At 50.7% G+C, this 24,680-nt stretch overlaps 1 pseudogene; it reads right to left on the bottom strand.

Annotated features, from left to right (window-relative positions):
- Positions 1 to 7,875: 7,875 nt before the first annotated feature.
- On the bottom strand, positions 7,876 to 16,061 carry LOC135874174 (olfactory receptor 5J3-like; annotated as a pseudogene).
- Between the last annotated feature and the right edge of the window lie 8,619 nt (positions 16,062 to 24,680).

Genomic DNA, 24,680 nt, shown 5'->3' with positions numbered 1-24,680 from the left:
CCATTCGGTCCCTAGTCTGTAACAGTGCATGGGATTCTTCCGTCCTAAGTGCAGGACTCTGCACTTGTCCTTGTTGAACCTCATCAGGTTTCTTTTGGCCCAATCCTCTAATTTGTCTAGGTCCCTCTGTATCCTATCCCTACCCTCCAGCATATCTACCACTCCTCCCAGTTTAGTGTCATCTGCAAACTTGCTGAGAGTGCAGTCCACGCCATCCTCCAGATCACTAATGAAGATATTGAACAAAACCGGCCCCAGGACCGACCCCTGGGGCACTCCACTTGAAACCGGCTGCCAACTAGACATGGAGCCGTTGATCACTACCCGTTGAGCCCGACGATCTATCCAGCTTTCTATCCACCTTATAGTCCATTCATCCAGCCTATACTTCTTTAACTTGGTGGCAAGAATACTGTGGGAGACCGTATCAAAAGCTTTGCTAAAGTCAAGGAATAACACATCCACTGTTTTCCCCTTATCCACAGAGCCAGTTATCTCCTCATAGAAGGCAATTAGGTTAGTCAGGCATGACTTGCCCTTGGTGAATCCATGCTGACTGTTCCTGATCACTTTCCTCTCCTCTAAGTGCTTCAGAATTGATTCCTTGAGGACCTGCTCCATGATTTTTCCAGGGACTGAGGTGAGGCTGACTGGCCTGTAGTTCCCCGAATCCTCCTTCTTCCTTTTTTTAAAGATGGGCACTACATTAGCCTTTTTCCAGTCATCCGGGACCTCCCCCGATCGCCATGAGTTTTCAAAGATAATGGCCAATGGCTCTGCAATCACATCCGCCAACTCCTTTAGCACCCTCGGATGCAGCGCATCCGGCCCCATGGACTTGTGCTCGTCCAGTTTTTCTAAATAGTCTCGAACCACTTCTTTCTCCACAGAGGGCTGGTCACCTTCTCCCCATACTGTGCTGCCCAGTGCAGCAGTCTGGGAGCTGACCTTGTTCGTGAAGACAGAGGCAAAAAAATCATTGAGTATATTAGCTTTTTCCACATCCACTGTTACTAGGTTGCCTCCCTCATTCAGTAAGGGGCCCACACTTTCCTTGACTTTCTTCTTGTTGCTAACATACCTGAAGAAACCCTTCTTGTTGCTCTTAACATCTCTTGCTAGCTGCAACTCCAAGTGTGATTTGGCCTTCCTGATTTCACTCCTGCATGCCTGAGCAATATTTTTATACTCCTCCCTGGTCATTTGTCCAATCTTCCACTTCTTGTAAGCTTCTTTTTTGCGTTTAAGGTCAGCAAGGATTTTACTGTTAAGCCAAGCTGGTCGCCTGCCATATTTACTGTTCTTTCTACACATTGGGATGGTTTTTTCCTGCAACCTCAATAAGGATTCTTTAAAATACAACCAGCTCTCCTGGACTCCTTTCCCCCTCATGTTATTCTCCCAGGGGATCCTGCCCATCAGTTCCCTGAGGGAGTCAAAGGAGTCCAGGAGAGCTGGTTGTATTTTAAAGAATCCTTATTGAGGTTGCAGGAAAAAACCATCCCAATGTGTAGAAAGAACAGTAAATATGCTTTTCTGAAGTCCAGGGTCTGTATTCTGCTGCTCTCCTTTCTTCCTTGTGTCAGGATCCTGAACTCAACCATCTCATGGTCACTGCCTCCCAGGTTCCCATCCACTTTCGCTTCCCCTTCTAATTCTTCCTGCTTTGTGAGCAGCAGGTCAAGAAGAGCTCTGCCCCTAGTTGGTTCCTCCAGCACTTGCACCAGGAAATTGTCCCCTACACTTTCCAAAAACTTCCTGGATTGTCTGTGCACCGCTGTATTGCTCTCCCAGCAGATATCAGGGTGATTAAAGTCTCCCATGAGAACCAGGGCCTGCGATTTAGTAACTTCTGCTAGTTGCCGGAAGAAAGCCTGGTCCACCTCATCCCCCTGGTCTGGTGGTCTATAGCAGACTCCCACCACAACATCACCCTTGCTGTTCACACTTCTAAACTTAATCCAGAGACTCTCAGGTTTTTCTGCAGTTTCATACCAGAGTTCTGAGCAGTCATACTCCTCTCTTACATACAATGCAACTCCCCCACCTTTTCTGTCCTGTCTGTCCTTCCTGAACAGTTTATATCCATCCATGACAGTATTCCAGTCAGGTGAGTTATCCCACCAAGTCTCTGTTATTCCAATGACATCATAGTTCCTTGACTGTGCCAGGACTTCCAGTTCTCCCTGCTTGTTTCCCAGGCTTCTTGCATTTGTGTATAGGCACTTAAGATAACTCGCTGATTGTCCCGCTTTCTCAGTCTGAGACAGGAGTCCTCCCCTCTTGCACTCTCCTGCTCATGCTTCCTCCCAGTATCCCATATCCCCACTTACCTCAGGGCTTTGGTCTCCTTCCCCTGGTGAACCTAGTTTAAAGCCCTCCTCACTAGGTTAGCCAGCCTGCCTGCAAAGATGTTCTTCCCTCTCTTTATTAGGTGGAGCCCGTCTCTGCCTAGCACTGCTCCTTCTTGGAACACCATCCCATGGTTGAAGAATCCAAAGCCTTCTCTCTGACACCACCTGCGTAGCCATTCGTTGACTTCCACAATTCGACGGTCTCTATCCAGGCCTTTTCCCTGCACAGGGAGGATGGATGAGAACACCACTTGCGCCTCAAACTCCTTTATCCTTCTTCCCAGAGCCACATAGTCTGCAGTGATCCGCTCAAGGTCATTCTTGGCAGTATCATTGGTGCCCACGTGGAGAAGCAGGAAGGGGTAGCGATCTGACGGCTTGATGAGTCTCGGCAGTCTCTCTGTCACATCGTGAATCCTAGCTCCTGGCAAGCAGCAGACCTCTCGGTTTTCTCGGTCGGGGCAGCAGATAGATGACTCAGTCCCCCTGAGGAGGGAGTCCCCGACCACCACCACCCTCCTCCTTCTCTTGGGAGCGGTGGTCGTGGAACCCCCATCCCTAGGACAGTGCATCTCATGCCTTCCAATCGGTGGAGTCTCCTTCTGCTCCCTTCCCTCAGATGTATCATCTACTCCACTCTCTGCATTAGTACCTGTGGAGAGAAAATGAAAACGGTTGCTCACCTGTATCTCCATTGCTGGTACATGGACGCTCCTCTTTCTTCTTCTGGAGGTCACATGCTGCCAATTTTCTTCACCGTCTCTCAGTCCCCTCTGCGCAACCTGCTTCGATTCCTCAGAACATTGTGCCCGTAGAAGCATATCCTGACGTCTGTCCAGGAAATCTTCATTTTCTCGTATGCAACGCAGGGTCGATACTTGTTTCTCCAGACCTCGAACCTTCTCTTCCAATATGGAGACCAGCTTGCACTTTGTAAAGACAAAGTCGCTTCTGTCCTGTGGAAGAAAGACAAACATGGCACAACCTGTGCAGGTTACAACAACTGAACATTCACCTTCCATACTTTCTTCCTTCTAAAGCTTCCTCAGCTGTTGCAGCAACTCACAGAAGCCCGCGAGATGTAAGCCTCAGTGGGCTCTCCCCAGGCGAACTCCCTCTGTTAGCCTCCGCTGTTCGCCGCTCAGCTGGTTCGCTGCTGACTGCCTTTTTATACCAGTCAGGCCCACTCAAGGCCCACCTGGAACAAAGCACTCCCAATTCACACTGTTCAAACAAACAATCAAACAATCAAGCACACGGTCAAACTGACAAAGTGTCCCTGCAACAGACACTCAGATACTCACCAACACAGCCCCCCTAATGCAGCACTTAGCGTACCTCCTCTCTGACAGATCCCAGGTAAACATAACCCTCATTGACTGGATACAGCAGCATGCTCAGTTACAGTTGGCTTAAGAATATTATAGAACATTGACATATTTTTATAATAAAATTATATGGACATTTTCCATAAGGAATTGGCTTCAGGTTTGAATACAGTAAAAAACCTCCTCTTCTGGAGGCTAAGGGAGATTCTTGTTTATTCACTGAGTGGATTATTTTAGTTTGGAACCAAAGATTAAAGCTGGGCAGGAAATGGTTTTCCTGTCCCATGAAAATTTTGGAGATTTAAAAAATGTCCCATCCCAAAAGCTGATATTTTCATTTTTTCCACAAACCAAAAAGCTGGGGAAAAATTGATTTTGAACAATCAAAATATTTTCTTCCAATAGTTCAAATTATATGAACCTTTTAAAAAAATAATTAGCTAATTAAGATTTTGAAACAGAGTCATTTTGAACTAAAAAAAGGCAACTTTTCATTTTGAAAATGTCGAAAATGAACATTTAGACAATTTTAAGCTTCTTTTTTCTTTCAATTTTTTTTTTGAAATGAGTAATTCATTGAAACTGGCCTTTTCCCACAAGAATATTTCATTTTTTACTAATCAGTATTTTCCAGTGTAGAAAGCACTGGGCTTCAATTGCAGCAAGGGAGGTTTAGGTTGGACATTAGGAAACATTTCCTAACTGTCCGGGTGGTTAACCACTGGAATAAATTGCTTAGGGAGGTTGTGGAAACACCATCATTGGAGATTGTTAAGAGCAGGTTAGACAAACACCTGTCAGGGATGTTCTAGATGGTGCTTTGTCCTGCCATGAGTGCAGGGGACTGGACTTCTGACCTCTCGAGGTCCCTTCCAGTCCTATGATTCTATGATTGATCCAATATTGTGCTCTAATATTTTTCATTGAAACTTTATTAATGCAGGATAAAAAGAACCCCTGTGAATGGGGTTGGGTAGCGGGTCAACTCTTGAATCCCAGAGGAAGTTGCGTCTGAGTGTGCTTCAGTGGATTTATGTCCTCTCACCATTAATCACAATGGGCTAAACTCTATTATCCCTTGGCTCAAGTCTACCTAGCAGAGTTTAAGTGTAAGGCATTTCCATGGGGTAGAAAGTATCCTAACTACAGCTGGCCAAAATTCTTTGGCTGAAACTTTTTTTCAGATAAAAGTGCACATTCAGCTACACCAGAATGTTTGCCCAATTGTATTGGGTTCTTCGGGATGGAAAAACATCAAATAAATTCATTTCCCCACTGCTAAACCTTGCTGTTCAGTGTCCCACCTCTGCATGGAGGGATGAAAGCAAAGCTCTAAATCAGTATTGGTGAGTACAGGGGCTTGTTTGCATTGGGAAGTTATTCCTGAGCAAGATAATATGTGAATTTAAGGCACTAGAGCTATCCTGGTATGGACACTCTTAATTTACTGGATTAAACTAAACCAGAAAATGGCATTCTTATTTGGCTACGGCTACACTACGGGGGGGCGATCGATTTCAGATACGCAAATTCAGCTACGGGAATAGCGTAGCTGAATTCGACGTATCTGATCCGACTTACCCCGCTGTGAGGACGGCGGCAAATTGACCGCCGCGGCTCCCCCGTCGACGGCGCTTACTCCTACCTGGGCTGGTGGAGTACGAGCGTCGATTCGGGGATCGATTGTCGCGTCCCGACGAGACGCGATAAATCGATCCCCGAGAGATCGATTTCTACCCGCCGATCCGGGCGGTAGTGAAGACAAGCCCAAAGGCCATCTAGGGAGTTACGTTAAATAGCTGTAGAGTCGTTTCCCGTGTCGACCAGCCCTAAAGCAATAGGATTGTGTCAGTGGTGAGAATAGGGCTAATCAGTATAGAGCAATGATGAGGGGGGAAAGTGTATGATCAAAAGAACTCTGTGAATAGCTGATTTCTTGGTTTGCTGGCTAGTCTGAAACATAAATGAAAAACTTTAGTTTCTGGTTGACCCAAATTGATTTTTTTCCCCACAAATTTCCATTTTTTTGGCTGACTGACAAGTTGAATGAAATGGTTTGTTTGATCCGTTGCAGTTTTTGCAATTGTTATATTTTTTAATAAAATTGAAGTAAATTTTGAAACAAAAAGTCTTTTAAATGGGAAACTTAAAATATTTAGACCTTTTAGATTTTTCTGAGGTTTTAGATCAAAGCTAAACAATCCAGCTCATTTGACACAGATTCATAAAATATTTCAGTGAACCCAAATCTGCGTTGCTCAGAAAAAAAGGATTTTGGTCCAACTCCCCTCTCCCCCCGGTTCTAATGAACAATATATGGTGATACTCAGAGTAAAACTATCCCAATTCGGATTAGTCCTGAGGCTCACATTTTCAACAGTGAGGGTGGTTAACGGCTGGAATGAACTACCAGGGGACGTGACGGTTTATCCAGCTAGAGCTGCTGCCAAATCAAGACCCGATGGCTCTCCGGAAGAGACGCTTAATAAAATGCCAGTTAATGGGCTTAATACCGAGGATAACTGTATAGGAGTGTGACCTGAGTTATACAGCCAGACTAAATGATCTCATTGTCCTTTCTAGCCCTTAAAATATATGATAAATTTATAGCATTGCTGTAAGTAAACCTATAAAATCACTATATGGCAGTGACAACGAGGAGTCCTGTGGCACCTTAAAGACTAACAAATGTGTCACGATAGTTTATGCCCAGATACATTTGTTAGTCTTTAAGGTGCCACAGGACTCCTCGTTGTCTTTGCTGAAACAGACGAACACGACTACCCCTCTGAAATATATGGCATTGGTGGGAGTAACATTACATGAGCATTATTATTGATACTACTTGGTTAATTCATTAGTATTGGGCTTAATCCCAACCCCATTCTGTTAGGTGCTGTACCAACATATAACAAAACAAAACAAAACCCAACCTCTGGCCAAAGGAGCTTGTAATGTAAGCTTAAAATAAGAGACAACGATACAGATGACAAACAGATGGGGAGCAGCACAAGGTGACAACAAGATGATTGAGAATAAAGCTGTATAACAAGTATATAGAGCCTTGTCAGAATTTGATTTTTAAGTTTTTTATCATTTTAATTGATAATATCAATGTTTATTTTTAAGGCTTTTTTATTTTAAATGTTTAAACCTTTATAATTGCGGGAAATTATGGGGGATCAGACAATGGGAGGTCAGACATTTTTTTTAATGACAGTCGACACTGAGATTCAAAAAGTTAAAGCTTTATAGCTGTTAAAACACAAATTGTCAACATCACTTGTCAAAATAGATCAAATAAATATCCTTAAATCAAACTCGAATACATTCTGAAGCTGCAATTTTTCTTACTTTGCCTATCTGTAAATTTCAATTATTATTGATGGCAACATTTTTTTCATTGGTTTGTGTGCATATGGTGAAATCAATATTTACCAACCTTTATTGAGAAAAATGTATTCCTTCCCAGCCTAAGTATATACAATAACACTGTTAAGAATAGATGTATATAGCACTAGTATGAATATAGATGTGATCAATGTAAAGACAAGTGCAAAGACAAGTACTTCACTCTAGAAGGGAAAATCAAATGCATAAATACAATGTGGGGAATAACTGGCTAGGGAGAAGTGCTGCTTAGATGGATCTGGGAGTTCAAGTGGATCACAAGTTGACTATGAGCCAACAATGAGGTGCAGTTGTGAAAAAGGCTGTCTAGGGTGTATTACCAGGTATGTTGTACGTATGTAAGACCAGGGCGGTGATTATTTGGCTCTGCTTGGCACTGGTGAGGCCTCAGTTGAAGTTCTGTGTCTAGGTTTGGGAGCCACACTTTAGAAAAGATGTGGGCAAATAGGAGAGAGTCCAGAGGGGAACAACAAAAATGACAAAAAGGGTTTACAAAACCTGATTTATTAGGAAAGTTTTTTTAAAAATGGGCATGTTTTGTTTTGAGATAAGACGACTGAGGAGGGACCTGATAACTGTCTTCAACTACGTTAAGGGCTGTTATAAAGGGGATAGAGATCAATTGTGGCAGCCCGTATGAGGCCCAGACACTAAAGAGAGCAAAAGCGTTGAATTCTCATAATGCAAGTGATACACAAATCAAGGCAGTAACACATAGACCATACTACAATCCTTCTTCCAATTGTTCTTCTCAATTGACTGGAATTGTCATGGTGAACAAATTAGCTGAGAATGTTTTTCCAGTCTATCACCCTCTTAAGAGCATCCTTAACCTCCTTGTTCCTCAGGCTGTAGATCAGGGGGTTCAACATGGGGACCACCAGGGTATAAAACACAGCAGAGATTTTCTCCTGTTCCAGTGAGTAGCTGGAACTGGGTTGTATGTGGCTTAAGCTCACAGGTCCATAGAACATGGTGACAGCTGTCAGATGAGAGGCACAGGTGGAGAAGGCTTTGCGCCTGCCCTTGGCGGAGCAGATCCTCAGGATAGAGAAGAGGATGTACAGATAAGAGATTATGACAATCAGGAGGGTGGACATGGCAATAACCCCAGAGAACGCTACAAGCAAAATCTCACTGATGTGGTTATCAGAGCAGGCGAGCTTCAGCAATGGGTTAGTGTCACAAAAGTAATGATTGATGACGTTGGCTCCGCAGAATGACAACTCAGCAAGCCACATGTGTGGGTCAGTGAGTTTATGAGCCCCCCTACATATGAGCTGGCCACTAGATGAATACAGACTCTCTTAGACATAACAGCGGTGTAGAGCAGAGGGTTACAGATGGCTACATAGCGGTCATACGCCATCACGGCCAGCAGGAACCCTTCTGTGGTCACAAACACAACAAAAGAGAGGTGTTGAGCAATACAGGCAGAGTAAGAAATGCTTTTACTCCCCACTAAGAAATTCACCAGCATCCTTGGAGCGAAGACTGAGGAGTAGCAGAGGTCAACAACGGACAGGTCACTGAGGAAGAAGTACATGGGGGTGTGGAGTCGGGGATCAACCCTGATCAACACAATCATCCCAAGCTTCCCCACCAGCGTAAGAACATAGATCACCAGGAACGCCGCGAAGAGGGGTATCTGCAACTCCTGACGATCCGTCAGCCCCAGGAGGATGAACTGGGTCACCATGCTGTGATTGCCCTCAGCCATTTATACAGGGGTGCATGAAACCATACCTGCCGGGATAACAAGAGTGAGCAGCATGGAAGAAGGAAATTTCATGGCATGAATTAAATCTGAATGACACCACCGGGCTTGAATGTGAGTAATGAATATCTTACAGGAAACCAGCCGCCATGATGTCTGGGAAGAGCTGGGATGGACCTTTAAATTTACACTCCCTTTTTAACAGGGCTCAGGTTTTCAAGGCTGTCTAGGAGATTTAGACATCCAAGTCTCCATAAAATTGACTGGAATTAGGCATCCAGTTCCCCATAGGGAGTTTCCGGATTCATGTACATTATCACAAATTTTCTCCAATGAAATATACCTGGCATGGGTTTGAGTTTGAGCTAGGTACTTTATATTGTCTGCTCACTGAGGGTAAGTTAGAAAGCACTCATACTTTAAATCCTTCCAGATTAGGGTGACCAGACAGTAAATGTGAAAAATCGGGATGGGGGTGGGAGGTAATTGGAGCCTATATAAGAAAAAAGACCCAGAAATTGGGACTGTCCCTATAAAATCGGGACATCTGGTCACCCTATTCCAGATAATCCTTTTAGATGACTACAATGTCTGTTATGTCCCAGTCACTTGGTTACTGCTGCTTCATAACACATCCCCTGGCAGTGTTGCTAATCCCAAGCAATTGAAAACCATTATCAGGCTTCCAAAAATCATGCAGTTGGCTTAAAATCTTGAGATCTTTTAAAAATAATACACAAAGGGTTTAGAGAGGGGGCAGGGAAGTGTAATTCTGTTTTGTGCAAGATTTTTATATTTCAGAATTTGGTTTAGGAACAAACCCACAGTTTTTGAAAAGTCTCTGGAAAAGGGAATGGATCCCTGGAGTCATGGACACTGACAATTTTGGATGTTCCCAGCCCCTAGGGCAATCTGCATGTGTATCTGCTCCAAGGCCATGGACTCTGGAAGCTCTGAGGTTGCTAGCAGGCCATTGGGCAGGTTGCAAAGGAGCTGGGCCGGTGAACTAGCAGAAACCAGGCAGGATTCTGATGTAGGCAGAGTTTCCTAATTCCGTGGTGCTGCAGTGAAATTGGCCCTTCTTGACGAAATGTTCCAATTTCACTCAGTCAGCAAATTGCAATGGAACAATGTTTCTGGGCCCTGGAGAGAGTCACGTTTTCAAGCTTTTCTTAGCAACCCTGAGGGCTAGAAACATACTTAAAAAAAAATCTGAGATTCTTAACTGATCACATGACTGAAGGAGCTGAGGCTTTAAGAGAAGCACCAAATACCGTGAGAACTGGTGAGTGTGCCTTCAATCTATGCTATCCTTGCTCTAGGAGGTTTCTGGCCACTTGTCTCCAGTCCCAGTTTCTTATGCCTACTAGTGGTACACACTGCCAGGTCCTTCGTCTCTCTAGGTCATTCGCCGTGACACAGGAATATGATACAGGCGGGAAATGGTGAAGGAATAACATTGGCACAGAAGCAACAATGGAAGGCTGTGTGCAAGGCTCTGAAGGAGGGAGGGAGGATGCTTGGAAGAGGGAGCATAGGGGGATTACATGAAGCCACAGGTGAGAGAATGAGATAAAAGGAGAAAATGCTGTATCAGAGAGGAGTGTGAGGAGAGTGGAGAGAGAAAGAAGGAAGAAAGAAGGCTGAAGAGACATGAAGGCAAAACGATGTCACACCTCAGAAGTGAGGCTTTCTCCATTTGCTTCCTTCTTCTGGCTCCCCCGTCCCCATTGAATCGAACCCAAACAGCTTGTTTTCAATCCAAGCCCCTTCACAGTCTATCAACACCATGAGGCTCCTCTGCTATTGCAATGTCATCTACCGCCTCTGCCCTCCCACTGCTTCCCATTGGTTACAGTTTTCAAACAAACACGACCATGACTGGGGCTGCCGCAGTGCAAATAATTACTGTTATTTCCCCCTTATGGTTAGAGATCGGCCACACCAGAACCCACTGGATCCAAGAGTCCGTCCTCCCCCACCCCCACTCACACACATACACAACACTGGATAATGGTCAGACTGGCAGTAGGGGCACTAGATTGAGATAGTCCTTTAATTCCTGGCTCTGCTTCACACTCCCTCTCTTACTATGTTTTTCCAGAGAACCTAGTACAGTGGGGCCTTGACCTCTAATTGATAACACAACAACAATAAATACAAATTTTATAACCCTGATTTATCTCTATAATTGGCTGAAAAGCCCAGAATCTGAAAATCCTCAAAGGTTGAAGAAGTCGGATCTGAATCTGATTCCAGATCTGAAGTGTGTAACTCAGATTCATCTCTATGTATAATCCTGGATTCTTACCTAATATCCATCCGGACCTTTCAGGGTCTTCCATGAACCATGTCCATTGCCACTGTAATTTACCTTGAGACAGAAAAATGAACAAACGAACAATGTCTGTCTCAACTTGCAATGTTGACTGCGCTAACATCACATTTCCAAGTAAATGGAGAAAATGGAAAGTTATGTCCAGGAATCAGAACTGAAGGAAAATAGCTATCCCACCTCCACTGAAGGAAAGAAGTATTCTATCATAGCTACTGGTGGAAGAGAGAGTTCAATCACTCTTTATCCCTAAGGGATCATGTTAGGGCACCAAAAACCTTATATATTCATTTCTGTGGCATTTAAGGATCAAGTCTCTGAAGTCACACCTCCAATTATAGTCTCAAGCCAGGCACAGAGGGGCTCATTACAATGCCCTCCTTGGTGCTCTAACATGCTAAGTAGATTTGTTTATTTGCCTTCGCTCAGTTTTACGGAAAGCTCTCGCTGTTTTGCTAAGTCACAGGAAGAAGTCTCAAGAGCAGTGTAACTGGAAATGAATGGCTCAGTCTTTCTTTCTGTAGGGAGCACTCAGTGAATTCAGCGTCAAAGTTAGGCTTAAAAGAAATCCAGATGTGTTAAACTATGGAAAAAGCACAGTTACAGCGAACAAACAACTTTAACTTTGTTCGTGTAGATGCCAAGCAATCACCCTACCCTTACAATTTACTGCCCCTGATTGGGTAAAACTGATTTTTCATACAGTTTATGGCCAGAAGAGGTCAATGTGATCATCTAATCTGACCTCCTGCATAACAAAACCTTGCCCAATAATTTATGTATCGAGCCTATAATCATTATTTTTTCTAGCTCTCACACATCTTTTAGCTAGATATCCAGTTGGAATGACTTCAAGTGACAGACAATCTACCATTAGCAGGAGTGTTGTAAGCAAGACAAGAGAAGTAATTCTTCCACTCTACACAGCTCTGATAAAGCCTCAACTGCAGTATCGTGTCCAGTTCTGGGCACCACATTTCAGGAAACATGGGGACAAATTGGAGAGAGTCCTGAGAAGAGCAACAAAAATGATTAAAGGTCTAGAAAACATGACTTATGAGGGAAGATTGAAAGAATTAGGTTTGTTTAGTCTGGAAAAGAGAAGACTGAGAGGGGACATAACAGTTTTAAAATACCTAACAGGTTGTTACAAGGAGGAGGGAGAAGAATTATTCTCCTTAACCTCTGATGATAGGACAAGAAGCAATGGGCTTAAATTGCAGCAAGGGAGGTTTAGGTTGGACATTAGGAAAAAATTCCTAATCATCAGGGAGGTTAGGCACTGGAATAAATTGCCTAGGGAGGTTGTGGAATCTCCATAATTGGAGATTTTTCAGAGCAGGTTAGATGTTCTTGATGGTGCTTGGTCCTGCCATGAGTGCAGGGGCCTGCCCTTGATGACATCTTGAGGTCCCTTCCAGTCCTATGATTCTATCATGGATCGAGTGATGCTTTTTGTTAAGATGGCTGGTGCTGGTAGCTGGGTATGGCTCTGTTTTTTGCCCCCTTCCTCTGCCTGCCCAGTTCTCAGCTCGAGGATACCGCTGCTTCTGTAGGCCACGCAGCAGGCTCCCCAGTCTTTAGAATTGCTTTTCCCCCTGCCCTGTGTCTGAGCTGTGTTGGGAGCAGGGGAGTGAGATGAAAACTCCGCGGTGTTTGGGTGAGGGCAGAAAGGGGGTGGCAGCAGTAGGAGGCAGAAGGGATCAAATTGCATGAAAAAGAGGGAAAATGTTTGACTGGGCGTCGTGGGTCTGAAAGGCAGTGGGCTAGGGGTTAGGCAGTGATTCCCCAGACCTTTTCAATCTCTCCATTCCTGAGGGGGGTGTCCTGTTGTGTCATACATATAAAATCAAAAGATCCTAGAAGGAGCCTGGCATGTGGTTGAAACTTGCCCGTAGTTCAATGTTGTTTGTTTTACAGTAGTGACTGGAGGTGCAAACAGAGACCAGAACCCCAGGGTCCTTGATTTCAATGGGGCTTCTTACAGTCTAAAGCATGTTAAGCATGTGCTTATGTTTCCTTGGATTGGGGCTAGTGTGCTCAGTACCTTGCTGGTCTGAGCTTTATTCTGGGTGAGCTGAGAAGTTGGGAAATGTCTGTAGATCCTAGGAGAGCTGTTAAAGCAGCACTGCAAAGAAACTGGAGGGATTTGACAGCTTTATATGGCATGGTGTATGGATGCGGATGCTTAAAGGATACTAAACATCATGCTTCAGGACTTAACCAAATCTCTAATTATTAGAGATCATGGCAGGATGTGGGGAAGGGCTGATTATTCCACATCTGCCTATTGAAAGTTATTAAACCTTCTTTTGAAACCTCTGGTACTAGCCACTAGCAGAGACAAGACACTAGATGGAGCTCAGGTCTGATCGAATCTGGCAATTTCTGTGTGTTTATTCAGTGTTTCATAAAAAGACCGGTGAATCCAAATGCTTCTGCAGACCAAATTCCTTCTAAAGAGAGAATCTGCACCAGTGGGTGCTGTCCTATTCCAAACTGAGTGACTGTCCGGGTCTGTCACATCTTACACTGGGATCACGTTCCGCAGTTAGAGCGTAAAGCGGAAATCGCGTATAGTCAAAATTACGTTGAGTGGAATGGCGGGCGGAATCGCCCGCACTAGAGGTACCGTATTAAAATTGTTATTTTTCTCTCTCTTTTTTTTTTTTGCCGACTGCGTAAAGCTGAAATCGCGCATGTTAAATGCGCGTAAGATGCGACAGACCTGTAGGCACTTATCGGCCTGAGAGGGGGTGCTTGTGACAGGCGGGTTTCGAGGCCATTAAACTGAAAATTGAAATCTGAAGTCAGATTTGATTCAGGTCTCTTTTAAACAGCTATAAACAGATGCAAATCAAGAGGAACGGCACTGAAATCCCCTGGAGTTCCAGCTGTGTAAAACCTGTGTAAACCAGATCAGAATAATAATAATAAAAATCTCTACCCCAGCCATATACTCCACTGTACAGAGCTGTCTCCATGGGATACTCCTGGGGGAATTCTGCACCAAAACAATATTTTAAAATTCTGCATATTTAATTTGTCAAATAACACTATATAATCACACCGGTTTCAATTATTTTGGTAATTTTTCAAAATACCTGCCAGCCACAGGGCCCCCCTGGCCCAGACACCTGCACCCCCTACGGTCCCCCAGAGCCCAGCTGCAGCCTTCCCAGCTCAGACACTCGCACCCCTCCCTTTCCAAAGCCCAGGGATAGAGAGAGAGGAAACAACCTGATGCTGGGCCCTGTGCTTGTATGGAGTTTCCTACATGTCACCTCCTCCTTTCAAGGAGTGCCAATGTAAGGGGACTGTTGCCCCCTTACTAACACTCAGTGGGGGTGTTTTGGTTGGCTAGCTCCCAGCACTAAAAGGGGAAGGGTCGATGGCAAATCAGGAGCCTGAGACTGACAGTCCCCAGGAACAATGGGTAGAGGCCAATGCTCCAGATCAGCCTGATTGACAGGGCGGGCAGGCTAATCAGAGAATCAGGAGGCCGGGGGGGGGGGGGGGGGTCCCGTCCTCCCTGTGAGCTGGAATTGCCTGGGTCAGAGAGTGGGGCCGAGCTAAGGAGAGAGCAGGGGCCCAAGCTAAGTTGCTGGGAGCAGAGCTGCAGCCCCAAAGCCAGAGCACAGCCCAGAGAGAGCAGAGCTGCCCTGGGAGGAGAGCTGCAGCAACCAGAGCCAGAGGGGCCAGACAAGCAGCCAGGAAGCAGGTCAGAGCTGGGAGCAGGGTCACAGAAGCAGCCTGCAGAGTCCGGGCACTTCGGCGGCGGGTCCCGGAGCGAGTGAAGGATCCGCCGCAGAATTGCCGCCGAAGACCCGGAGCGCGGAAGGACCCCCCGCCGCCGAATTGCCGCCAAGGATGGCAAAATGCCGCCCCCCCAAATCCTGGCATCGCCTAAATGGAAGCACCGGCCCTGGGGCTAGGACAGAGGGTTGGGGTGTGGGGGGATGAGGGCTCTGGCTGGAGGGGTGGGCTCTGGGGTGTGGCAGGGCTGGGGATGAGTTTGGGGTGCAGGCAGGCTACCCTGGGACTGGAGCCAGAGAGGAGGACTCCCCCCAGCCCTCTCCCTGCCGGCAGCAGTGAGCTCTGGGGTAGGGACCCCCTTCTCCCCCCCTGGCAGCACACTCACCCCCCCCCCCCCCCACTGTCACTGCACGTGCTCCTAGGGCCCCTCTCAGGTCCAGGAATCCCCCTCGCCTCCTCTGTGGTGGGTGCCATGCCGGGGGGGGGGGGCTGCTATCACATGTGCACCTCCTCCCCTGCTGCTGCCCCTCACTGTAGCCTCACTGGGGGTGGGGGATGGGGCTGCCCCTTGCCCAGCGTGGGGCAAGAGCGGTGACTGCGGGCAGGGGGGGCAGCTGTACTGGTGGAGGGTCCCACTGGAAAATGAAAGGGTCTGAGGGGGAAGGGCAGCCTGCCCTGGCAGTAGTGCAGGGGGGCACTAGGACCCTGCAGCGGCAGTTAATGCAAGCAGGCAGCATGGAGCTGCAGGGGAGGGGAGAGACAGGCTCTGCTCCAGGACCCAGCGAGGTGCATGGGGGCAGCAAAGGGGGGCCGGGGCACACTCAGGGGAGGCGTGGGGGGGGCAGCGGGTGGGGCCAGGGGGGAGACCCGGCCCGAACATTCGTGGAGCCGGGCCCCGGACCCGCAATATTGCTGGAGCCAGGAGGAGGGGTCAGAGAGGGAGAGAATGCTCCATTTTCTCCATATTGGCCCGTACCGGCTTACTTTCACCTCTGCTGAGTGCTGAGTTTGGGGCCCGACTTGAGCCGCCCTGCAGGGCCCAGCCAATCCGCCTGTGGGGGCTGAGACGTGTCTGAAAATCACCTACCTCGAAGGTGTCTGGAGTTGGGCACCCAAACTCATGAGTCACGTTTGTAAATCGTGGCTCTCCCCGTGGCGGGGTTAAAGGTCAGAGCTAGTGGGCGGGACACGTGGCCCCACGGCCATGGAGACGTTTAGGTTGAAAATGGCAAAAGTGGCTGTGGATTTAGGCTGTTTCAGTTTCGGGGTTCCCCATTTGCGACACCTAGAACCTGATTGTCTGAGACGCCTGAGCAACCCCCTCCTCCCGCTCAGCCCTTCGGGAGCCCAGACCCTGCAAGTGTCCGGAGGGGACCCTCTGAACTAAGAGCCAAAATTCCTGGGCACATTGGACAATGGCAGGATTCAGAGACTTTAAACAAATGGCCGATAAAGCCCCATTAATGTCTGTTCCACCCCCTGTGCGACAGGGCTCTGGGGAGGGTGGGAGAGATGAGACCACGGACCCCTCGTGTTGTTAAACAGCAGCCCCTCCCACGGGGTAAGCAGTGACATCTATTGGCTGCAAACGGGGGCAGGCCAGTGGCCCATCTGCGTTGGTGGGCGACCTGCCGTGGTGCCAGCCAGGCCCTGCTGCTTCAGGGGAAGGAAATTTCTCTAGTGCCCAGTTCAGTCAGTGCCCCGTCCCCCCCCCCCCCCCCGCCCATGGGCCAATGAGCAGCTGCTGCCCTGCCAGCCTTAGGGCAGACTCTCCCTGCCCCATGACCCGATGCCCATTGTAGGGATATTAAAGAAGGTACTAACAGTGATTCCCCCAAGAGACAGTGACCCCCTCATAATTTGGCCCCCACACTTTAAAATACAACAGTTTCACCAAGTACAAAAATCTCTTGGGTCTTCTGTTAAAACTTGTAAGCTACTGTCTGTAGAAACCATTGATTGTATCTGTCCTGTGAAAGATACTTGATCACTATGTAAAACTTACAAACAAGTTAACTGACTTTGTTCTTGAAGTAATTGATACAATGTAAACAAACACTATAAGCTGTTAAGTAACTTTCACTTCATTCAAGGGCTCCTAGGACAGACCCCCCACCCTCTGTGATTAAAGGGCCGGGAGTCTCAAATGAATTAGCACACACCCTGAAAGTGGTGGAGACAGTAAATTAAAAGATGGATAAGATATGGAATGTATGCTGATGAATGCTTGATATACATGGATGGTTAGGGAGGTGCCAGCCTAGAAAGGGAGTATCCATCGGCCGAAGAATGTGTCAAGTGGACGACCAGAAAACCCCCGGAGGGTAAACTGGGATCCACCCCATCACCTGGAAGGATGAGAAACACAAACTTTGGACAATGCGGAGCCACCAGGAATGTGCCACTTTGGACAGGAATGTGTGCCATCTGCTGATTGAGTCAGCAACAGCAGGATGAAACAGCTCCCATAGACTAACATAGGAATTAAATCCTATAAGAATGGACTCTCAAGACTGAGGACTTTGAGTCTCTGGTTCTGCTGCCAGCCTCCAGGAGCATCAGGTGCACCTGACACAGACTCGGCTCCATCCTCATGACCAAGATACTTGGCCAGTAACTTGGCATGAGCAACTTCTAGGCTGGTACCTATAACACCTATACAGAACTTGAATGAATGATTGTGTGAATGAATCTCTCTCCCTCTCTCTCTCTCTCTATATGTGTGTGTGTGTATAAGAAATAAGTAGTCAAACAACGTTGTTTACGTTTATCTTTTGCTTTATCATTATATTTACAATAAATGTGGCATCTTTGCCTTATCCCTCTTAATAAGATCCTGCTGGTTTTTATTCTATTAGTATAACACCATCGCAGAGACCCTGGGGAGCTGGGTCTATTGGCGCCGACTCCATGGGCCAACGAGCAGCTGCTGCCCTGCCAGCCTTAGGGCAGAGCCTCCCTGCCCCACGACCCGACGCCCATCGCAGAGACCCTGGGGAGCTGGGTCTATTGGCGCCGACTCCATGGGCCAACGAGCAGCTGCTGCCCTGCCAGCCTTAGGGCAGAGCCTCCCTGCCCCACGACCCGACGCCCATCGCAGAGACCCTGGGGAGCTGGGTCTATTGGCGCCGACTCCATGGGCCAACGAGCAGCTGCTGCCCTGCCAGCCTTAGGGCAGAGCCTCCCTGCCCCACGACCCGACGCCCATCGCACAGACCCTGGGGAGCTGGGTCTATTGGCGCCGACTCCATGGGCCAACGAGCAGCTGCTGCCCTGCCAGCCTTAGGGCAGAGCCTCCCTGCCCCACGACCCGACGCCCATCGCAGAGACCCTGGGGAGCTGGGTCTATTGGTGCCGACTCCATGGGCCAACGAGCAGCTGCTGCCCTGCCAGCCTTAGGGCAGAGCCTCCCTGCCCCACGACCCGACGCCCATCGCACAGACCCTGGGGAGCTGGGTCTATTGGCGCCGACTCCATGGGCCAACGAGCAGCTGCTGCCCTGCCAGCCTTAGGGCAGAGCCTCCCTGCCCCACGACCCGACGCCCATCGCAGAGCCCCTGGGGAGCTGGGTCTATTGGCGCCGACTCCATGGGTGCTCAGGGGCTCAAGCACCTGCAGAGAAATCGGGGCTGCTGCTCTGGTGGCTCTAGGGGGGCTGCCAATCAGCTGTTCAGCAGCTGGCCCTGCGCCCCCATCAGCTCTTCAGTGTCTGCGCCGCCGACCAGCTGTAGCGAGGGACTGCCCCGCCACTCGCTCCTCTCTGCCCGTAAGGCAGGAGAGGGCAGAAAGGAGGAGGTGGGTGGGCGGGAGGCGCTCAGGGGACTGGGTCTTAGGGGCGGGGGCTGAGTGGGGGCGGGAAGAGGTGGAGTGATGGTGGGACCTCGGGAGAGTGGACGAAGCCGGGGTGGGGCACCCACCAGCAAAACCAAGATCAGCACCTGTGGCTGGGTCCCACTGGCAATACAGGCCAGGGGAGGGGGGTCCCCAGCACTGGGAGGCCAGGGGAGCCTGGCTTCTCCCTAGAGATTCATCCAGCCCCATGTCCCCTTGAGCAAAGACCCTTCCCGGCACCCTGTCTCCTCATGGCCTGGCTGGGAGCCTGGGAACCCGCCACTCCCTTCGGTGTCAGGAGAACACAGGGTGGGTCCCAGCTGTCAGAGTGGAGGCCGGGGCAGGGCCTAGTGCTACCCATGGGCAGGTGGGCGGAGCCCAGCTCCATGGGCCTCGCTCCAGCTGTGCTGGGGATGCAGCCTTACTCCCCACTGGAGAGCGGGGCCGGCGCTTCCACTAGGTGACCCTTGGCGGTCGCCTAGGGCGGCAGGATTTGGGGGGTGGCATTTTGCCGCCCTCAGCATAAATTCGGCGGCGGGGGGTCCTCCTGCTCCAGATCTTCGGCAGCGGGTCCTTCACTCGCTCCGGGACTCGCCGCCGAAGTGCCCCGAAGACGCGGAGCGGAAGGACCCCCCACCGCCGAAGACCCCAGGCCCCCTGAATGCTCAGAGGAGGAGCGCTGCCGCCTAGGGCAGCAAAAACCCTGGCACCGCTCCTGCTGGACCGGGGTGGGGACGGGGATACTGTAGCGGCTGGGAGCTCTGGGCTGCCTACGGGACCCTGCTCTGCGCCCCTTCAAGCCGGGGCCGTTGGGAATGAGGGAGCCAGGCTCAGAGGTTCCTGCTTTTATTGGTGCGAGTGAATAAATGGAAAAGACACAGGATGCTCCAGGCTTAGCAAAGTGGGTTCATCGCCCGGCACGGAGGGACTGAGAATCCCACGACTGACAGGGCCCAGTCCTGGCCTCAGCCCGCAGCGCTCAGCAGGGGCTGGGAGTTTCTGTAGCCTGCAGCCAGCAGCAAGTTCACTCCTGACATGTAACCGTCGCGGACAGCTCAGCAGTGCCGGGGAACAGGTGGGGGAGGGGAGGCCGGCTGGGCCCAGCCAGAGCGAAGTGACGGGTGTTGCTGTCCCCTCCCCAGCTGAGACGCCTGTTCAGCCTTTCTATTTTCCACGTACAATGAGGAAGCCTAGAACTGAGAGCCTGCCTGGTCTCCACATTCTCCACACGTCCCGTCTCACTCTCGCTCCCTGAAACACACACAGGCGAGACACGGCGCTAGGGGCTGGAGGAGCTGGAGGCACCGGCCCGCTCCATGGCTGCCCCCTCCAGGCCGGCACTAGGGAGACCCCGGGGGTGGGTCCCAGCCCACCCAGGCTGCGAGTCTGGGAGAACCACAGGGCTTGTCTGCATTGGGGTTTTCAGTTTTCTAATCACAGAAAACTGAACACCCTTGTCCTGCTCCTGCCCCTTCTCCGAGGCCCCGCCCTGCTCATTCCATCCCCCCTCCCTCCGTTGCTCCCTCTCCCCCACCCTTGCTCATTTTCACCCAGCTGGAGCAGGGGGTTGGGGTGTGGGACGGGGTCCGAGCTCCAGCTGGGGGTGCAGGCTCTAGGGCTGGGCCAGGGATCAGGGGACTGGGGTGCAAGATGGGGGTTCCGGACTGGGGCTGAGGGGTTCATTGTGGGAGGGGGCTCCAGGCTGGAGTTGGAGTGCGGGAGGGGGTGAGGGCTCTGGCTGGGCTGGGGGTGCAGGCTCTGGGGTGGGGCCAGAGATGAGGGGTTGGGGTATAGGAGGGGGCTCCAGGCTGTGGGTGAGCTGAGGGATTCGGAATGTGGGAGGGGGCTCTGGGCTGGTGCAGGGGGTTGGGATGCGGGAGGAGGTGTGGGGTCTGGGAGGGAGTTTGGGTGCAGGAGGGGGCTCCGGGCTGGAGCAGGGGGTTGGGATGTGGGAGGAGGGTGGGGTCTAGGAGGGAGTTTGGGTGCAGGAGGGGGCTCCGGGCTGGAGGAGGTGGATGCAATGCGGGAGGGGGTGTGGGGTTTGGGTGCAGAAGAGGGTTCTGAGCTGGGTTAGGGAGTTGGTGTGTGGGACGGGGTGCAGGGCGCGGGCTCTGGGTGGCGATTACCCATGGAATAGCGGCCGGCATGTCGCTCCAGCTCGGGGGCAGCCAGGTGATTCTGTGTTCTGTCCCTGGCGGCAGGCGCTGCCCTCACAGCTCCCATTGGCCATGGTTCCTGGCCAATAAGAGCTGCGGAGCCCCCGTGGCCACCCGTACACCTAGGAGCTGGAGGGACATGCCAGCCGCTTCCCGGGAGCTGTGCCGCAGAGCCGGGCAGGGAGCCTGCCAGCCCCGCTGCGCCGCCAACCAGACTTTTAACAGCCTGGTCAGTGGTGCTGACCGGAGCCGCCAGGATCCCAATAGGCTTCACCCCAGCTCCCTGCAGGGAGAGTGACAGGGCCTTACCTCACCACGGCAAACTCTCATTGGCTGAGCAGGTGGGGATTCAGGCCGGGCGCTGATGCTCCACAGGGGCCGAGAGCGAATTACCCCTGTGGTGGGGTGGCACTCACCGCACATCCAGCAGGGGGCGCTCTGCAGCCGGGACGTCTCACACTCCCCCTGGCTTTTCCAGGCAGGCTTCTCCCCATTGTTCTCCCTCTGTCATCCCTTTGCCTCCTGCCCCCTAATGCTCAGCCCTGAATCGGAGTCTGGCCATGGGGCCCGGCTCGCGATTCCTGCTCTGCAGGGAGCCCCTTTGCCCTGAGCTGATGAGGAGCTGGCGGCTGATCCACCGGCTCAGCCCTCCCCAGCTACAGCGGCTCCCCCAGGGGAGAGGGCGGGGGGTGGGTGGGGCTGGGTTCAGGGGCCGGGTCTGCTCCATACAGAAGGTTTGACTGGTCAGGGGAGAGGTCAGTGAGAATCTCCCTGGGGCAGGGTCATTTCTGGGGAGGCCGTGGATCCCCTGGGGGGGGAGATGTAATTCCCAGAGTGAGGACGGGGGGAGGGAGAGTCCCTGGCTCCACCCAGAGCATCCTGCCAGAGCGACCCTGTATCCGATCCCATCCCACCCCCCAAGAACCCCAGGAAGGGGCACGAGGCAAAGAGCCTCCCTGCAGGGACGTGCTCAGGGCCCCGTGTGCAGGACTCACCAGCGGCTGCCGTTGGGCTCCGTCCACCTGGGCTGATGCCCCATCACGCGCTGCCACCGCGCTGGGACCCTCCACGCCCAGCGGCTGCTGCAGGATGGGCCCAGCCACGGCAGCCCCGGCCAGCGCCAGAACCAGCAGCAGCACCAGCCACAAATTCCTCATCGTCCCCTCGGGCTGCGTCTCCTCGCGGGACTCTCGGGCTGTGCCACAGATTCTCCTGGGAGAGGGGTCTCGGCCTCGTGTGGGGCTGGGGGTTGTGTGAGCGACTGGCGGGTGCGAGAGATTTTTAACCAGCCTTCCCCTCTCCCACACGGGGAGGTACCTTGGGGGTTTAGGAACCTCCCCCCCTCCCCCCTGGAAACAGGAAAGTGCCTCGTGTGCAATACACAGAAACTGCCACTTAACGGATCTCTCCAGCAGGTTTCCTCACTGCATGGAAACCTGGAGCAAGAACTATTTTGTAACATCGCCCATAGACCCTGGACCCGGGCAGACCCCTCCCCTGGAGTGTTTAGGGGTGGGCGTGAGGGGCAGGATGACTTTGGACAGACTGTTCTGTCCCATTACTAGTATGTGATACTTTGTCTCTACACTGAGCCATCAGCCCCAACAGTCACTACACGGCATCTCCAGGGCGTCTGATCAGCCCAGCGTTAAAGGAGTCAAAGTCGTGGGGCTCCCACCTGTTACATGGCAGAGCTGCTCACAGCCCGCGGGGCTGGAACGAGGCGTCCTGGGGTGATATCGGGCAGAGGGGGCCGAGGGGGACTAGTAAGGTATATGAGTGTGTTTTACCCCCCGTGGTGTGCAGGCCTGCTCTGAACAGGGTTAGACACCACAGGGCTCAAAACACCGCCCCCCCCCCTACACCCCTGTCTGGACTCCCTCTATTCTCACCCCCGGGCGGAGCTGAACCCAGGGTAGGGAAGGGGGGGAATTTGGACGAAAATCTCAGTGTCAAGCCCCCTGTTGCCTGTCTGAGGGAAGGTCAGTCCCTGTGAGCCCTGGGGATCAGCACACACCCGTGTGTACCACGTCCAGCCTTGTGTGTGCACAAGGGAGGGGGGGAGGAGGCGAGGGCAGCGCCAGTAAAGGGTTAATTACATGAATGCTTTTGCGTGAGGTAGCAGGTGCTGCAGCCTGTGTGTGTTCAATGGGACTCTGCTTCCATTTCCTGCCCGGTGCCAGGGAGCAGTTCAGGGCTGTGCTGACGTGCGTTGAGATTCCTGCGCTGCTGGGAATGGTTCTGTGTGATAAAGCCAGAGGCCAAGATTTCCAGACTGACTGGCAGGGGTGAAAGTAACTTAAAGGATTTGCCGGTACTCCAGAGTCCTGAGGAGGGGCGTGGCCTCCACCAGAAGAGGCGGGGCCTTTAAATCCCCAGGCCCTTTAAATCAGGATTTAAAGGGCCCGGGGCTAGGGCTGTGGTAGCAGCAGCTGAGAGCCCCAAGCCCTTTAAATCAGCCCCAGAGCTCCCAGCTGCAGAGGTGGCTGGGAGCCCTGGGGTTCGGGGGCGATTTAAAGGGCACGATTTAAAGGGCCAGGGGCTCTAGCTGCAGCTACCGCAGCGGAGCCCCGGGCCCTTTAAATTGCCGATGGACCCCCGGGGCAATTCTAACTCTCATCTCTATCTTTTTCCTTTTATGAATAACCCTTTAGATTTTAGATTCTAAGGGACTGGCAACAGCGTGATTTGTGGGTAAGATCTGAATTGTCTATTGACCTGGGTCTGGGGCTTGGTCCTTTGGGATCGAGAGAACCTTTTTTGTGTATATTGGGATATTGGTTTTCATAACCATTTGTCCCCATAACGAGTGGCACTGGTGGTGATACTGGAAAACTGGAGTGTCTAAGGGAATTGTTTGTGCGACTTGTGGTTAGCCAGTGGGGTGAAACCAAAGTCCTCTTTGGCTGGCTGGTTTGATTTGCCTTAGAGGTGGAAAAACCCCAGCCTTGGGCTGTAACTGCCCTGTTTTAGCAATTTGTCCTGAATTGGCACTCTCAGTTGGGTCCCGCCAGAACTGCATCGTCACAGTGGCGTAGTCGTGCTTGGATCCACAGAACCAGGTCAATTAAGCTTTGGGTCAGAACCCCACGCTATCCAAATTTGAATGTTGGGATTGAGAGTTTTGTGGGTTAAAGAGCTGCTGCAATGGCTGAGCAAAGAGCATATGAGGGACTTGGCAAAAAAGCCCTGGAAAATTTGTGTTCAGAAAAGGGGATAAGCTTTAGAAAGAAAGCTACAAATCAAGAACTGAGAAATCTGTTAATAGCCAGTGATCAGGGGGCAAGAGCACAGCCCTTACCTGAGGCTACAGAAGATGCAGAAAAAATTAGTGTGCAAAAGGCAACAAGTAAACTGCAATTTGAGCATGAATAGAAGCTAGCAGATCTTCGATTGCTGGAGAAGCGAAAAATAGCAGAATTAAAAAGATAGAGATTAGAGTTAGAATTGGTTAAATGGAATCAATTACATACAGTAATGGCAAAGTTCTTGGTTCAGGCTTGCAGCAGCGATAGAATAAACTGCAGGTTCAAATCAAGTCTCTGGAACATCCCCAGCTGGGATGGGTCCTCAGTCCTTTGTTCAGAGCTTCAGTTTGTAGCAAAGTCCCTCCAGAGGTATGAAGCAGGATTGAAGACAAAATGGAGATGAGGCATCAGCCTTATATAGTCTTTTCCAGGTGTAAGAACACCTCTTTGTTCTTACTGTGGAAAATTACAGCAAAATGGAGTCTGGAGTTACATGGGCCAGTTCCTGCATACTTTGCTGAGTCTGAAGGCATATTTGCCTTCT

Source organism: Emys orbicularis, chromosome 2, assembly GCF_028017835.1.
Source record: "Emys orbicularis isolate rEmyOrb1 chromosome 2, rEmyOrb1.hap1, whole genome shotgun sequence".
NCBI lineage: Eukaryota > Metazoa > Chordata > Testudines > Emydidae > Emys > Emys orbicularis.
Note: the sequence above shows the minus strand (reverse complement) of the source record. Positions and strands in the feature narration are given on the sequence as shown.